Raw genomic sequence first — 16,795 nt, forward strand, 5'->3', positions numbered from 1 at the left:
GTTTTAATTTGATGTAAGAAAAATGATATTATGCACTGTATTTTTTTAATAAAAGGATGGACTGGAGCATCTACCACTTAAAAATGTTATACTTCAGTTTGAGTTTATAGCTTTCTTTTCCTTGCAAAGAAGTTGTTATAAGGATATTTTAGAGAGAGACATTCTGCATATAATCATTGATAATGGATTGGGGGCACAATACACAAATACTGACATTTGGGATTTTTATACTATTGGAGTAGTTTGAATGATCTTATAATTTGAAGATAGCGAGTATGCAATGAGAAGAGATTTTCACCATCCCTTTGTTCTACACAACAGTGGTTTCTAACTTAGTATCCATAATTGAAATATAAAATTATTTAGAATTAAGGAAGAAAAGAGTTCATTAGGTAAAAATGCAAATAATAATTTGGATGAACAAACTGTGACTTGCTTTCACTCTTGGTACCAGCTCATGTGCAGATGCTTATTGAGCAGTCATTCAAGATTGCCTGTCAAAAAGGAATGTCACCAGGAACAATGACTCATTCTTGCAAACTCCAGAATTTCAAGATACAAAGACAAAACACATATCCTGTCTACTCTGTCGTTATACCTCTAACCCCTTGTCCTGTCCTTCCACTTCTTGACTCATGCTCTTGACTTTAGGTTTTGATGAGACTTGAGGAGATGACCTGACAGGGCTATTAGGCCATCTGAATTTTTCTTTTTCCCAGATTCTCTTCATGAACTCAAATGCTGGGGGACAATTGTTAATGACTGGAAATAAAGTGGGTATCATGTAGCCTATCCCTTTGGAGCAGTTTCCTTCTCTAATGGAATCATCTGGCCCTCCAGAATCCTACATCTATAACAGGGTGGAAAGAAAAAGTTTCCAACATTTAAACTATTCCCTGTCAGAGGCCTCAGTGATTTGGGGCATCTACAAATGGTAATCTGGATTATTTAAAAAGAATGAATAAGTATAACAGAATTCTTTTCATATTTGCATCGTCATCCAAGAATATTAACTTCCCTCTCTTTTTAGGTCTCAAATCTATGAGTAATAGGCACTGCAGTGGAATAGAACTGATGAGTGAAAATAGCCAAAAGGGAAATCTGTGGCCTGGGAAATTCTGTGGGTTTGATGGCTTAATAGTAGTATGAGATAACAAGTCTAGACTATATAAATTGAAATGCCATTATATATGCTTTAGAATAATGGGAAGATCTGGAAAATGCATTTCCCTAATTCATTTCAGGACCCTGCAAATACCAGAAAGCTGATCTGTAGGATAAATGCAGATTTGAACACTCGTACATTATTACCATCACTCTTGGATATGTGGGTCCTCAAAATTAATTAATTTACCCCTTTGGGTAGATCTTCATAAGCCCACAAGCAATGATCTTCACGCTCTTCTTAACTGGCATGGTGAGAGTGAAATTAATAGAGTGAAGGGTGTCTCTGCTACCCATTCTGCTGACCTAAGTTTGATGTCAAACCTGTGCCAGAGCCTGGTGAGTGTTTCAAGGAAAAGTTAAGGGCCTTCCTTCTGCCAGGCCACAAGGTGGGACATGAAGAATGTTGATATATTACAACCTGGGAAATGTACAAAAACGTAAGAAATGAACAAGAAGAGGAAACTGAGGCCATTTCTGGTTGACAGGTCATTGGGCTTCCTCCAATATTCCTGTTCCCACAGATCTTTTTCAAGCCATCATCACTTTCAAGTTCTTCTGGTCTTGCAGGCTCTCACTCAAAGAAAACAGCCTTGCCTATTGCTTCTCTGGGAACAGAGGTTTACTGGCATGAGCTCCCTCAAGTTCTCTCTTTTCCAGCTACACTTATCCTCATGTTCATTAATTCTTACTTCTTTTCTCAAAAGGAGAACTGTCACCACCACGTTTTTTGCCTTTAAGACCAGGATCTGCTTCCTATCCCATTTCACCCAATTATCCCTTCAAAACTTGCTCCATAAACTAGTATCTTACTTCCCATTAACATAAAGTTATATGCAATCTTTTCACTTCAAAACACCCCCCAAATTGTCTTTGGTGTCCTATATGCCTCAAGTGTCATTAAAGCATCAACATCTTATTTCTTTTACTGCTTGAGTAAGTAGCCTACCCTCCTATTTTATTAGCTTGACTTTGAATTGATGCCTCCACCAGTTATAATCTTGATATTTTGTTGTACTTACTCCCATGAAGCTTCTAATGTGTAGGTCCAGCGACCTCTCCTCAGTCCCCACCATATTTAACGTTTCTGCAGGATCTGACACTGAGAGGCCTAAAATCCTCTCCAAGAATACTTCTGTGACATCCTATTGCTTGCCTTCCCTCCTTCTCTGATGGCTCCCCTTTTTCCCCCAATATAGTAAATCTTTGGCTCTCAAATTTAGTTCATCAGAGGCACTTGGAACATATATTTGTCTATTCTACCCAGAAGTCTCTAAGTGAGTAAGTCTTGGATACTGCCTGAGAATGTGCATTTCTAACAAATGCTGACTGATGCTGCTGGTCTGAGACCCACAGTTCCATTCTTTCTATCTGCTTCATTCCTATTTTATTCTCTTGTATTAAGAGAACTAACCTATTCTCAAGCATTATTTGTAATCTATATTCAAATGGCCCCCTCCAATCTCTAGATCAAAGGTCCAGTCATTCCCTTCTTGAACTCCTCATCCAGGTTTACTACCACCTACTAAACATATCACTTTGGCTTATATATTTTATAGGTTCTTCCAAATTATCAAGTTCAGTATGGTACACATTATATTCTCCACTCCAAATGGACTTCTCATTTGTTCTCTCTTGTTCACTTATAAGTATCAACCTAACTGCACAGCAAGGGGTTTGGAGTCAACTTTGACTTCCTTTGTTCTTAGCACTCATTGCCCCACATACAATGGTTCTCAAAATCCTGAAATTCTATCTCCATTATATTCCTTTGCTCTTGCTTTCTCTAATTTTTTCTTGTCTGCTATATCACAAATACATTCTAACTGAATGCCCTGTTCTCTCTCTCAACAGCAGTTCTAAAATTCACTTTTCCAAAATTCATATCTAGTGATGTCACTTAATTCTTCTTTAAAAACCAAACTTACAATGACTCTGCATTATCTGCAATGTAGAGTTATGATGTCTTAACATGATATTCATAATCTTACCCCACCTAATTTCATCTTGTGATTTTTTCCTTTGTTTCAAATTTACGGTTATACCTGAGACCTACCATATCCACAATCAACCACATAGCTCCCACATGGGTATACCTAAGCTGGATCGCTCCCTTTGACATGTTGCTCCCATTCACCAACACTCACTTGTAACTCATGGCAAAATTAAGAGCCTTCGCTTGGGCTCTAATGCTGTTTTGTTCATATAGCCTATATTATATAAACTTTCCACTCAGTATTGCGGGCCTTTGTATATATGTCAGGCTACCTTGCTAGGCTGAAAACTGCTTGATGGCCTGAGTGTTTATCAGTCATATTTCTATTCCTAGTATGTAACACAGTTCTTAGTAGATGGAAGACCTTTAATAAACATTTAGTTTGAACTGAAGCCTTATAGTCAGACAAACATCATAAATACAGGCAGACACCCATGAGGCCTGGCTTCCTAGCCACTCTGGCTAGAATTGTAGATTTCCTTTTCTCCTTCCCCAGCACTACCAGAGTTGGAGTAGATGCTCAAGTGTCATTAACACGATTTAATTTGGATTGCCTCATGATGAACCCAAAGAACAAGTTCCTAATTAGGTTTATATACATAATTTCCTGAAACTCTAACTCTCCAACTTTCATTTGTCTGTTGGGATTGAACACTTGCCTTTAATCTTATGGTAGAGCCATGACATACCTCTTATATAGTTCATAATCCTACCACAGAACCTGTCCTACCTCTCCATTTACATTTGTCAAGTGACTTAACCCATCCAGGCCCCAGTCTCCTCATTTCTAAATCTGATATAGCAACAGTCCTTACTCCATAGTTTCTAACTGGGGCTTTCAAAACAGTCCCTCAACTAGACTTCCTGCATCATTCTCTCCCTCTCTACTTAAGCATTTAAATAAGTTAGTTTTTTTTTTAAAAAAGATTTTATCCATTTATTCAAGAGAGAGAGACACACACAGAGGCAGAGACACAGGCAGAGAGAGAAGCAGGCTCCATGCAGGGAGCTGGATGTGGGACTCGATCCCAAGACTCCAGGATCATGCTCTAGGCTAAAGGCAGGCACTCAAACGCTGAGCCACCCAGATGTCCCAACAAGTTAGTTTAAATATTAAATTAATAACTCCACACTAGGTGCTCAATAAATGGTAACTATTTTTAATGTTAGTTACATTCTGAATCTCTTCCATGGACCCTCAGGACAGAACTCTAAAGATTAAATTTTCCAGGGTGGTTGCATATGTTAAGACATCTATATTTTATAGACAATCACTAGAGATGCAAGATTATTTTTTAATAATTAGGCCTAGAAATGTTGAAAATGTCTTCAAACACACTAGACACTAGAAATGTGCTTTACTTGCCTTATAGAAACTGATGTATTGGGGTACCTGGGTGGTTCAGTCACTGAAGCATCTGCCTTCAGCTCAGGTCATGATCCTGGGGTTCTGGGACTGAGCATCGCATTGGGGTCCTTGCTCAGCGGGAGCCTGCTTCTCCCTCTCTCTCTTCTCTGCTGTTCCCTTGCCTGTGTTCTCTCTCTGTCAAAAAAATAAATAAAATCTTTTTTAAAAAGAGAAAAAAATAAACTTACTGTTATCATACCAAAACACATCCTAATTGTTGATATATGTCTACGGCATGAGAGAATAACGTTCCTTTGTCAATTTGTAGTTCTTAACAATGGATGTAAGGAGAGCAAATGCTAATATGCTGACAATTGCATTGAATCTATTTCTTCTCCTTATTAATAAAAATTGTGTTTTCCCTTAGCCCACAGACGTATTAAGTGGTCCTTTGGGAAAGAAAATAAAAGTAATTTGACATCAAAATCTGAAATCACCAAAACTCCTTTATATGCTCCACACATAGCTCTTAGTGAAAATACTTTCCTATTGAAAATTTTACTCTGCATTTAGAAAATATTCATTCATTCTTGTAGCATTCCTGGGTTTTAAGAGAGATAATTCCAAAATTCTATCCTCACTTCACCCCCTGAAATTTGAGACTTCTAAAGGGAATCCAAGACATCAAGAGGTTAAATGGCTTTCTCAGGACCACACACCATGTTAGGGTCGGAGCTGAGGTTAGAGCCTGCAAGTTTCTCCATTTTTTAAGTAAGTGTTTCACAAGGCTGATTTTCCTCTCTATTTATTTAGGTGTAGTAACTGTGCTGGTCACCAGTGAGTGGGGTTTCACAGTGTGGCAATAGGACATATAAAAGATGACCTTTTAGGAAAGCATTTTGTGCCCTTTGTTTAAAGTAACACAGATACTCTGAAAATAAATCTTTCTCTCCATTTGTCTGGATCTGGAAGTCTGTGTGTGTCAACATAGCAGGTAACCAGCTTTGGGACATATGTGTGTCTTATTCATTCTCTAAGAAAATCCCTTTTCCACAGGCATCTTGTTTTACATTTGTGTAAGGAATCTACAATGTCTTTCTATCCAAATTACACTTTGAAAAAAAAGAGGAAAATCCGTATTTATTGTGATGGGATACAACATTTGTGATATAATCAACTGGCTGACAGCTTCCATCAGACAGGGATGCAATGTACAGTTATGTAGGTCATGCAGTGACTGACTAGGGCAAGTCATTCCCATCACAGTCTACACAAATGGTGCCCGCTGCAGTTACACAACACACAACATGTGTGGCCAGACACGGCGGTCTCCTTGATAAAGTTGAAGCTTGTATTTACACACAGAATAATTTCCAGCCATGTCCTTTTGCTTAGCCCATGAAAGATGAAAGCATTCATTGACACCTCCAACAAAATGTTCAAGAAAATGTCATAATATATTGAAGCAATTAAAATTTGCTCTTAAAATTTTTTTTGCTTAGTCAATTATCATTTTTATATATATATTTTTTAAATTTTTTATTTATTTATGATAGTCACAGAGAGAGAGAGAGAGGCAGAGACACAGGCAGAGGGAGAAGCAGGCTCCATGCACCAGGAGCCCGATGTGGGATTCGATCCCGGGTCTCCAGGATCGCGCCCTGGGCCAAAGGCAGGCGCCAAACCGCTGCGCCACCCAGGGATCCCATTTTTATATATTTTTAAAGATTTTATTTATTTATTTGAGAAAGAGCACAAGGAGGGGGAGTGACAGAGGGAGAGGGAGAAGCAGGCTCCTCACAGAGCAGGGAGCCCCATGCAGGGCTCGATCTCAGGACCCTGAGATCATGACCTGAGGTGAAGGCAGATGCTTAACCAACTGAATCACCCTGGTGCCCAATCTTTTATCATTTTAAAAAAAGATCTCTTTATTTATTTGAGAGAGAGAGGAAAAGAGTGTGTGTACACACAAAGCTAGGGTAGAGGAAAAGAATTTCGTGCAGACTCCCCCATGAGCCTCATGTAGGGCTTGAGGCAGAGCTCCATCTCAAGACCCTGAAATCATGACCTAAGCCAAAACAAAGAGTTGGATAGTTACCTGAGTCACTTAGGTGCCCTTATTTGTCATTTTTGAAAATTCATTTTCTCCCTCTTGTTTTCTACTATCATCATATCTCTTCCTTAGCCACTGGAGTTTTATATTCTTATTTTTTTCTTTTACTTTTCTCCTCAAAAAAAAGGGGGGGAGTTAATGTGCCTGGAACATATTTAAGTTCTTAATAATAACAAATATAAGAGTAGAAAATGTTCATTATATTGAGTCTATTTTTTCTCCTTATTAATAAAAATTGTGTTTCTCCTTAACCCACAAACATATTAAATTGCCAGCTGGGTAACTTAATTTTTACTTAGACTTGGATATTATAGCTATCTTTCAATAACTCCTTTCCAGCTTCCCTAATTCCTCTTAATTTACTTTATTACTAGTTTGTTTTTGGAGTTGGATTAAGCTCTGAGATATCAAGCTAGGACAAGTTGGTTCCAATTCTAGTGGTTCTGAAATAGGGGTTCTAGGATTATGAGTCCAGATGTTCAGCTGCCTGATCTGAAGAATGAAAGGGAAAGACCAAACAATCCCCAATGCCACTCACAGTTTCAAAGATTTGTGTGTCAGTGAACTCATTTAAAAAAAATACAACATTGGATGCATGGCAACTTATTTGTGGTTTAGGGACACAGCATTTTATATCATCTATCTATCTATCTATCTATCTATCTATCTATCTATCTATCTATCTATCATCTATCATCACCTGGCTCATAGGCTCTACTTAAATCAATAACCTAAAGTATACCTAAAAAAACACTTCTGATCAGCTTCATGAAATCCTGAGAAACCACCACTAGCCAGAGAGGCAGGGTGGTAAGCTGAAAATCAAGCTGGGCCCAGTGAGTGGCAATTCCTGTTTGATTCTTCTTATTAATATTCCAGTATTATTAACATCCTAATTATCCACAACATATTACTTAAGCTCATCTGTAAAGCAAAGATGACATATAGCTTTCAGGGTTTTTGTAAGACTGAGAGAGATAATGTATGTGACAGCAGAGGCAGCGTTCAATCACTAAGTATTAGCATCCCTTTAGTCTTTTGACAGCTAAAAGTAAAAAGAGCTATGTAACAGACAGATCAAAGTTTTATCGGGGGGGTCTAAAGTTAAAAAGATACTAGTTTTAGTGGAGGTATGACTACTCTTTCCAGAGTCATAAAGAATAACATGAATTAATCGATTTGTTAGTAGACAGTGCAAAGGCTGACTGAGAAGCTGGGAACACACTTTGGTCTGAATGACATGGTAACTCCCTATTATGTGGCACAATGTGGAGCCCTACCTCATGGCTGCCCAGCACATGTCAAAGCACTGGCAAGGTGTCTAAGACTTCCCAAAAGGACTTGAAAATTGGCATGGGGATAGTAAGCTTTAATGTGCCTAAATAAGACTGATATCTATTTTTTAAAGCAGTTCAAGATATGATTATAAGGGCAACTGAAGTTCTTCATCAAAATGAAAGCTAACAGTTTAAGACTTAAGATGCAATTTGTTTTCACTTACTTCACAAATGCAAATAACCTGAAAAAGAAATCTTACAGATTACAAATGAGCATTTGATGAAGGAATGTACTTTGTACTTTACAGATTTCTTTGGAAATGAATAAGTAGCTCATGGATTAAATCTAAATCTGTTGAACAAAAATATTTTTGAAGGGTTTTCAGTTGTCTGATTGATGTTGAATGAAATAATGGCTCAGATGTCTTGAAATAGCAAAGATAAAACACAAGACAAGACAAACATCCTTTTTCTAAAACTCAGTATCATAGTTTGAGAGAACATGCAACAGGAACTTTCCACTGCTATGTGTACAGTACTGCCTAATAAAAAGTATATATGGCTACACCACTTGCCAACCTTTCTGTTGCAATTAACACTCCAGTCAAGTCAACTTGTCTTTACAAATAAGGCAATTCTCTGGCCTATTTTACTAAAAGTCCATAGGCTTCGAATTTGATCTCTTGGCTCAACAGCATCACCAAAAGCCTTGTTTCTCTTTCCTCATTTATCCTCTGATTTCTTGGTGGTGGCTCTGTTCTTAGCCTAGGTCTCCCTTATGGTACAAAGTATCTTCCAGAGTCTTCTAATATTAAGTACTTACTATTCATTTCAGTGGATAATGAGAAAGTTTACTTCTCAGGTACCTCAATCCCAAATCCCAGAATTGTATCATCCTAGCCCTCACTTGCCTGGCTTCTGTTAAAAGCCTATTCATGAATGAATTATAGGTGGATGCGGACTATAAAGGTTGGTCTAACTCAGGAATTGAGAGAATTTGGGATATGGTAAATCCCTAGCAAAACACATGGTTAAGAAACTCAAAGTGAAGTTAGGAAGGGGGGAAGGGGAAAATATGAGGAGAAACAACAAATAAATATCCACCATATTGATTCCCTCAAGCTCCTTACAGTCAGATAAGGACAATGACAGAAAAAACCAAAACAAAACAAAACAAAAAACCCACAAGACAACTAATAACACCACACCCTTTTTCATTGCAAAATGAATAATTCCTTAGCCATCCTGGTTAGAAGACACACTTTGAATTTGGATATTGTTATCATTCAAGTGGAATTTAAGACAAAGATCCCCTGGATCTCCCTTGCTTACTTTATGTATCACAGGTTTCTCAGGCCATGGGATACCTAGGTTCTGACTCTGTACTGCATGACCACCACCCATCCAATTAGTCACCCTGCTGGGGGGACAGCAGGGTGGAAGTAATCACTCAAGTAATTACTTGAGTAATTGAGTAAGTACATTTTGAGTGATATGAACACATTACCTGCAAACTCAAACTTTCACCATGTAGGTGGCCTTTCTGTTATTCATGCACAATAAATAAAAATATAACCTGTGAAGTTCCTTTCCTCATAATTTTAAAAAAGATCTTATTGCACCCTTAAATGTAATTAATTGCTTTTTAGAAAATGACTGATATGATTTACTCACTTTAAACGTTCTTTCATTAATTCACTCAACAGATACTCTGAGTACAGAGGATGCTCCAGTACCAGAATTATACCAAAGTTTATTGCTGCTATATTCTGTTCCTCCGGCCTACCCCCAAAAGAAAGAGTGAGGCACAGAGGGGTTGTGTCTGTTATTAAAGCATTTATACTGTTCAAATCCAGTGGGTTCTAAGGTGAAAAAAATACAAAGAATGTTGAGGGGGTGAGGAGGATGCTTTCAATCAGGCATTTATTTGACCTCAGAGCCAAGTATCTCTTCAGTTCTCTTCATTATTCACTGCAAATACATTACTAAATAAATCAAATTTTTTCATCTTAAAAGCTTTTTTATTATATTTTACAAAAGGTTTCACATTAATATTTTCTGTTCCCATCCTCCCATAGCATTTTAGAGTTTCAGAGAGGAAAGAGGATTATGTAAAGAAATGGCAGTGGATCAATTTATAAAAGTGAGGAAACCACATTTGTTGAGTCAGGCTTGACTTCTTTCTGAAATAATCAGCGAGATGTAAGCTGTGAGTGACACGATTCTCTACGAGACTAGCCAAATTAGTTTCAGAAAATAGCTATGGACTTCTTTTTGTATTCAGTGACATTGTATCTCTCAGTCCATCAAACCTTCCATCCTAGATGATCCTGGGCTAAGCTGCCCATACTATTATTATTAAAGATGTTAAGGAGACAGACAGCAAGATTCAAAATTGACGAATAGACTCCCCTACTAGCTGACCCAACTTGAGCAAGTTACTGCACAATTCTAAACCTTGGTGCTCCGAAGTGACAATGACGATAAAGAGTCCACAGAGGTTTTGTGATGAAAGAATGAAGTAATGCACACAAGGAGCTCAGCATGATGCCCGGTATAGAGGAAGAGCCTACTGACATATTAGCTACTATTGTGAGGTCCTTTTATCTCTAAAGCATTCTTCTAGAGAAGCTCTCCAGTTTCATTTTGGTGGTGAACAAAAGCCCTGCATAACTTAAATCTTGAAAACTCATTAACTATTGTTCCAGAAAAATATGGAGGGTATGATTATGGTCTTTAGCATAATTTGTAACAAATTATGCTGTTTTTTTGTTAATTCTAATACCCCACTGCCTTGTGAGGTCTAAACAGCTATTAAGTGAAGTCAGTATTTGTCTGTGAAGCCTGATAGAGTAATTCAGGACAGCTGGTTGTCTCCACTGGTGCAAGGAAATGAGCAATTGCCAAGTGTCTGCTTAACTTTCTGCAGTATAGACAGAGAATCAATGTTTGCACATCCTAGAAATATGCTGTGTCTAACAGCAGCAAAGCAAGGAATTTTTAGTTAGCTCTTGGAGGGATAGAGGGAATCTTCAAACCCAGAATAGATAGGATTATTTTAGTATGGAAAATTCTGACTAATGTGAATGGACTTCTATTACTCTTTGCTTGTAGAGCTACTAATCTTTTTCCCAACTAATGACATAATTTGGCTGTTAAAGAGGGTTCTTGAGATGCCTTGATATCTTATTTCCTCACACCCAATTCTACTCATCTTTCACACAAGTTGATGATGTTCACAGAGGAAGGGGGGGATGAGTAGGGTGAATGAATTTGTGCCTGTGTCCCCATTCTTATTTTTTCTTAAAGATTTATTTATTCATTTGAGACAGAGGGAGAGAGGGAGAGAATATGAGCGGGGGGAGAGGCAGAGCAAGAGGGAGAAGCAGACTTCCCACTAAGCAGGGAGCCCCATACAGGGCTTGATCCCAGGACCCTGAAATCATGACCTGAGCCAAAGGCAGATGCTTAACAATCTGAGCCACCCAGGCACCCCTGTGTACCCATTCTTAAAAGGAGAGAGAACACGAACTTAAGAACATGAATAGTTCCCAGACTATCACTTTGCAATAATCTATAAAAGGCTGGAAATCCCTTGGAAATATGGTTCTTGCTTCTCCTTTCAAACTGAACTAAAGGAAAGAAGATATAATACTAAGGAAATGGATATAACATTTACTCAAGCCAAACAGCCATTCAGAGTTCACAGCAATTAAAGGTTGTCTGTGGAAGTAGGGGTGTATTTACTCTTTTTAAAGAACCTTTTCTTCTTCTGTTACCTAGGAATTAACTTCCTCAAAAGCACTCAGAATAAGGAAATATAATAGTGTACAAATTATTTAAAGAACATACTTGTTTTGGTTTCTAGGTTTAAATACAAGCTTCCCTTCTGGAATCTTCTAGTATTAAACAGATTTTTTAAAATGATAATTTACTGGCAGCCAGAGACTAATATCATAATGGTGTTAATTAAGAAAATACGATAAAAAGCTGTTGTGGCAGCTGTTTTCAAGATGTCAAAACTTAGAGGATGGTGTCACTTTCCTTTAAAAGTGCATTGATTATCTTTCCTAGTAAATTCTGCCATTCTTAAACATCCTTTATAACAATAAATAGAATATTGAAGGTTTCTGTTTTTAAATATTAGGGCTCACTTAACACCTCCAGAGTTGTGAATTACGGATTTAACCTTCCCTCTGCTACATATTTCATTTCCATTGTGATCACTGTGCTACACATTTTCTGCACCTTAGTAAACTATTGCTCAACCAGACTAGAGATTTCCAAAACCTTAGATGATCCTTCTAGTTAGGAGGTATATTCCGGTTTCTCGCAGTAATTTTCCAATCTTGCCAAGGATGAGGGAGTAGATTGTTCACATGTAAACACTTGTGGAGATGATTTGCAGCTTGAGTGATGATTTAATAACGATCTCTCTCTAATACAGTGCCTCAAGGGGCCCCTTAGCACCTGAAAGAATTCCTGCACCTCTAACACTGACCAGCTTGCATCTGGCAGACGCCCAGGATCTGTGAAGACTCATGTTAGAATACTTAGTGTCATTGAAATTAGTGAGTTTGATTCCTCAATATGGAGGTCTATTGATGGACCTTCATTGCCATGTTAGCTGGGGTTCTTTACTGACCAAGATCTTTCCCAAAATAATATCAGAGTATCATATAATAGCAATCAATATGAATCACATGACATTATAGATGTCTGTGTTTGTTATGACAATTTTCCAACATGTCAGTAAAAGATCTTCTTCTGACATATCACAATATCAAACAATTACCATAATTACATGGCATTGTGACAACTGCCCAACAATGAAATTTAAGTGTTTTACAGTAGATGAGCCTTTTCTTAATTCACACAAAGGAGCCATATAGAGCCACATAGGTTCAAGGTCTTCCTGTTCCTATCCTTCCTATTCACCAAATGCCAGTCCCACAAGTCCCTCCAACACATAAACTCAAGTCTATTCTTGCAAATTTGCCTTACTGTTCACTGTGCTGAGATTGCTGGGATTTTCCAGATTTTTTCCTGGTCCCTTCTCATTATTCATAACTCATCTCAACTGTCACTGCCTAAAAGTGGTATCTCCTGACCAACCCATCCAAAGGAGTCCCTGCTTATATCATTATCCCACTGAATATCTGTCTCAACATTATTACTATCATTCCCTAAGATAAATTTTCTTTGTTTACTTTTTAACTGTTTTCCACATTCTTACTAGGATTTAAGATACACAAAAACAGAGATTTTTGTCTATTTTGTTACATCCTCAGCACCAGGAACAATGGTTGGCACACAGCCAGTGCTTGACATTTTTTTTTCTGTTAAACAAATGCATGAATGGATATTTACAAAGAATTTATCTTAAGGCTAAGCAGTCAGTAAACTACAACATAACCTTGAATTCTGTAAGATCACCAGTGATTTGTGTTCTCAAATAAAATCTTAGGATTCTACTCATGGACCTTTGCTTTGGAGGAACTTCCTGGATCTACTTTAAGGGACATTATTACAACAGTTTTGTGGAGGCCTTTGTTACATTCAAACAAGAATAATATTGAAGATACTGTTCTCATCGTTAATACGTTGTCTTTATGAAGACAAAGAGACAAAAATTCTCATAATTCTCTGTACCGGAATAAGAGATAGTTTTTCCTGAGTTGTTTTCAACATTGAAACTCTCATATGATTAATCCTGTTTCACTTCTTAGCTTGTTTGCTAGGAAATTCAGAGCCAAATTTGTGGCTCACTTCTAGTAAGCATGTAGCACACATTTCATGTATTAAGCTTATTTCTTGTTTTCCAACCCTTATTTTCCATTCAATTTCCATTAAATTTTCTACCCAATTTCTTCTCTCAGAGTTCTTACTTATTTCCTTTATAATAATTGAATGATTCTTTGTAATAATATTGTTTGGAACAAGACAAGGTGGAAATACACTTTAAAGTGAGATTATGTTCCAAAAAAGGACTGTGTTATTTTTGGATCTAATATTTTGAGAATGGAGGTAGAGCTCTGAGTGACACAGAGCCCTTGGGATACGAGCAGGTGTGCTGTAGAGATAAATTGAAGGACTTTCCTTTAGTGACTTGTTTTTTTGGCCTCAGTATTTAAGATGCTCCATATGCTTGGACAAAATCATCTTCCTAAGAAAAACATAAAAGTCCCTTTTTGGACATTCAAGGAGGTGAAAGAAAAATCCAGATTGCTTTGAAGGACGAGCCTGCAGTGCAGAATGGTATAAACACAACCCCAGATACCAGATGTTTGAGCATAGCAATGTGACGAAATACTCCCCTTTCTTTATTTACACATTACAGCAAATATTTTGCAAGGAGAAAGCAAAGAATGTTGATGTACCACCAGTTAAGCTTCAAGCATAACAAAGTCCCAAGTTCCAAAATGCAGCCTTCCTTGTGGTGTCCTTTGAATCTCTGTGTAGTGATAAGCATCTGGCATTCAATTTTCTTGGGTTCAGAAATGATGATTACTAGTACCAAAGAAGAAGAAAAGCCTACAACTTCTAGCCCTTTTCTAAGTTGCAAGGAGCTACATGAAATGACATCATTGTTACTTTGTTTAACCAGGGGAAGGATTTACTAACTTGTGTGCCTGCACACACACACATACACATATACGTATATATACAGATAATAACCACTTTGCCTGCTGGCTGAACACTTAGACTTTTTTTCAACTGGTATTATTAGATCATAGAACCATTTTCAAATTGGGACATAGGTTTGATGCTGAGAAAACACTCTAGGTGGAGGTCTCGCTACTCTGAAAACTAATACATTTAAAACAATTCCTTAAAAGTGACCATTTGGGTTTTGTTACCAACCTAAGGTTCTTCCTTCTTATTCTTGTTAGTAAATCAAAGGAAGACATAGTAAATCATACACTTAATAAAACATCAAAGACAGACACGGCTGGAAGTGACTCCCAGTACCAGTTCCATCACATCCGTCAGGAGGGTCTGATGCTTGGATAGTAAATGTGAATAGGCTGGGAGACACTGGGGGAGAAGGGGGCTTCATGAATCTCATATCATAGAGATTTATTCTCTTGTGTACTCAGCAAGCATGGGAAGATGATATGAGTGGGTTCTCCACACAATTCATGACAGAGATGGATATATTATTTTTTCTTTGAGAACAGATGATCAGACTCAATTATATATTGGAGACCCTGATGCCCTTTGCTCTTAAAAAATTGCCCCCTTCCTTCCCAACTCCAGAAAGTAGGGAATTCGGTTTAATAAAAGACCAAAGAAAAAGTAAGGTGCTGGGTTGTTACAGACCGACTTATCAAAGGAGGACCTTCTAATAAAAGATCAAAGAAATCAAGCCTTAACAGGAATCTGTAGTCCACACAGATGGAAAGATGAGAAGATCCTCTAAGTCACACCAAAGTTTTGTCACTGCCCTCCAGGTGAGAAGATAATCTGATCTTATCTCATGAATAATGAAGGCCATAGCAGGAGTCTAGGGGCCCGACTCTTGAAAAGATTACAGAAATATGAAGCAGGCCCAACAGGAGGTCTTATCTGGAGAAGTAAAGCTAATGAAAACAACTGGAAGAAAGAGGAAGTTCGAATGGGTTTTTGAGATTATTGGAATATTTATCTTCTACTTTGTACTTTGTTTGCAGGGTGTGAAGACGACCCTACAGCAAACTGAGATTAAACCTTTTCAAGTTTGGAGTTTCTCAGTATGCCCCACAAAGCATTTGTGCTTCTGGATGAACACATCATCTTACACCATCTTTTAATCATTAGGCTGATATTTTTGAAGTGATCTACCACCATTAGGACTGATCCTTCACCCCACTTTCTTCCCTAGCACTCACTTCCCTTAACTTTGACCACTGGTCCCGCCAATATCGAGCATTTGCGAGCTGACAACCCAAGTCTCAATTAGGTAAACATGTATTAAAGCAGTTAACAGGCCCACATGAGAACTAACCCAGTACCTTGATTTTATTCCACCAGACTCTAAACAATCCATTAACAAGTCATACGAAGGATAAACACAGAGCCACATGACTTCATTTGCACCTTTACAGTTTTGTTTAGTTTTTTGTTGAGAGATGAGGTAGTTTGACCATCATTAAAACTAGGATGAGATTAAATCCATAACTATAATTAGTAGGTTTTTAAATAACACAGAACTGATAGTTATACCAACTTCACATATCATCTGGATGAATTTTCCTCTACTGGGTTATTCTTATCTTTTTTTATTGTTAAACTTCTGGTTCAAGCATCTGTTTTCAACAGCACAGGTGTTTAGTGAGAAGTAAATGAAGATTAGTGTTCTTTTAGTCTGCCTCTGTCCCTCACAAAAGGGGGGCACAACCCCTACATCAGTCAGGGATTGGCTGACTATGATAATGTCTTTAATATTAAATGCTCCTCTTTCTGAGTAACATCAAGTAGGTGGGAAGAAAACATGGCTTTTAAAGCTGATTCTCGTGGTTACTTTATCTTGTACAATGACTGCTTCCTTTGAGTCTCTATGCCAGCAATGTGTCTTGCTCTTTCAATGATCTCATCTCATTTAATTGTCATTGTACTTATGAGGTAGGTGCTATTATTCTCATTTTACAGATGGGGAAAATGAAGCACAGAGATATTAAGTAACTCACCCAAGATTATGCAACCACAAAGTTGCTTAAATTCTTCCCTACTATTCTTATGGGCTTTGATTAATTCACCCACACCTCTACTCTCCAAATAAAATGCTCCCTAAATATTTGTAATTCAAATAATGAGTTTATCAATTGGCAAAGGTTACTACTCATTATCATCTTATTTGAGTACTTTAAAAAATGCATTCTAAGTAGCCACAATGCTGTGTTAACACATCTCAGGTT

The sequence above is a fragment of the Vulpes lagopus genome, chromosome 7 (genome assembly GCF_018345385.1).
Source record: "Vulpes lagopus strain Blue_001 chromosome 7, ASM1834538v1, whole genome shotgun sequence".
In the NCBI taxonomy this organism is placed as follows: Eukaryota; Metazoa; Chordata; class Mammalia; order Carnivora; family Canidae; genus Vulpes; species Vulpes lagopus.